At 42.3% G+C, this 1,511-nt stretch overlaps 1 pseudogene; it reads right to left on the bottom strand.

Moving 5' to 3' along the window:
- Positions 1–326: 326 nt before the first annotated feature.
- LOC108635544 lies at positions 327–1,212 on the bottom strand (annotated as a pseudogene).
- Between the last annotated feature and the right edge of the window lie 299 nt (positions 1,213–1,511).

The raw sequence follows: 1,511 nt of genomic DNA, 5'->3' as shown, positions 1-1,511 counted from the left end.
GCTTCTCAGGTGGAGTGGTAGAACCCTCCTGCTTATGCAGAGAACATAAGAGACGTGGGTTCAATCCCTGAGTCAGGAGACCCCTAGAGGAGGAAATGGCTACCCACTCCATATTTTTGCCTGGAGAATCCCATGGACAAAGGAGCCCAATAAAGACAAGCGTTGCAAAGAAACACAAAAGCAACTTAGCACACGTGCACTGTTTCACAAAGAGTAAAGAATTTGAGAAGTATAAACTTCGCTATCTCAGTTTCTCATTACCTGTTTATTCATGTCTCCGAAGAGTTCTAAATCTTTCACAAAGAGCCTCCTCACAGGCCCCCCCTTTACTCCTTGTTCCTCAAAGTATAGATCAGTGGTTTAGCACAGGAGTGACCACACTGTACATAATGGCACTGATCTGATCCTGGTCCATGGAGCTGCTTGAGGCAGGATGAATGTAAACAAAGACACCAGGGACGAAGAAAGTAACAACTACCAAGAAGTGGGAGGCACAAGTAGACAGTGCTTTATGAAGCATGCTGCAAGAATGGGTGTTGAAGAAAAGATAGATAATAATATAGAAATAGGACAGGAATGTTAGAAAGCATGAACCCGTGGCAATGGTGCCTGTGACAGTGTTTGACCAGCCACTGTTTGAGCTCAGTGTTCCGCCAGGCCAACTCCAGCAACGGCTTAACATCACAGAGGATGTGATGAAATATGGTTGGAACCACAGAAGTTTAACCGAGAGGTCATTACTGAGTGCAGCAGGGCATGGAAAAAACCAATGATCCAGACAGTGAGAGCCATCTGGATACAGACTTTAGGATTCATGAAGAGTATAATGAAGTGGTTTGCATATAGCCACAAAGCGGTCAAAGCCCATCAAGGCCAGCAACATGGACTCAGTGCTGCCCATGAAGTGGAAGAAATGAAGTTGGCTTATGCATCCTGAGAAAGAAATTGCTTTGTGTGTAGAGAGGATGTTCTCCATCATCTTTGGCAGACTTGCTGTGGAGAAGCAGATATCCAGACATGACAGGTTTCCTAGGAAAAAATACATAGGAGAATGGAGTCTTGGATCAGAGATGACAACCCTCAGGATGGCTCCATTCGCAGCCGATTGACAATGTAAATTGCAAGGAAAACCACAAAGAGAACAGGCTGCAGTACTTGGATGTCTGTCACTGGCAGGAGGAGAAATTCAGTGACTGATGTTCGATTCAGCATCACTTGAAAGAAAAGACAAAATAATATATGTAATGCGATCTCTGATGGGAACCAGAGTTATCCTGCTGAGAATTTTTTCACCCAGACAATAATATTTTGAGAGAGAGCATTGCTATTTAAATAGTTCCAGCATCACAGGTTTTACAATATTTGGACAACTAGATTATTAAATATTAAAGTTACATGGTGTTTGTGGACCATTACTCAAACGCTTTTTAAAAATTTTTTATTTTTTATTTTTTAAATTTTAAAATCTTTAATTCTTACATGCGTTCCCAAACATGAACCCCCCTCCCGCC

Source organism: Capra hircus, unplaced genomic scaffold (genome assembly GCF_001704415.2).
Source record: "Capra hircus breed San Clemente unplaced genomic scaffold, ASM170441v1, whole genome shotgun sequence".
Lineage (NCBI taxonomy): Eukaryota > Metazoa > Chordata > Mammalia > Artiodactyla > Bovidae > Capra > Capra hircus.
This window is presented reverse-complemented; position numbering and strand designations above follow the sequence as displayed.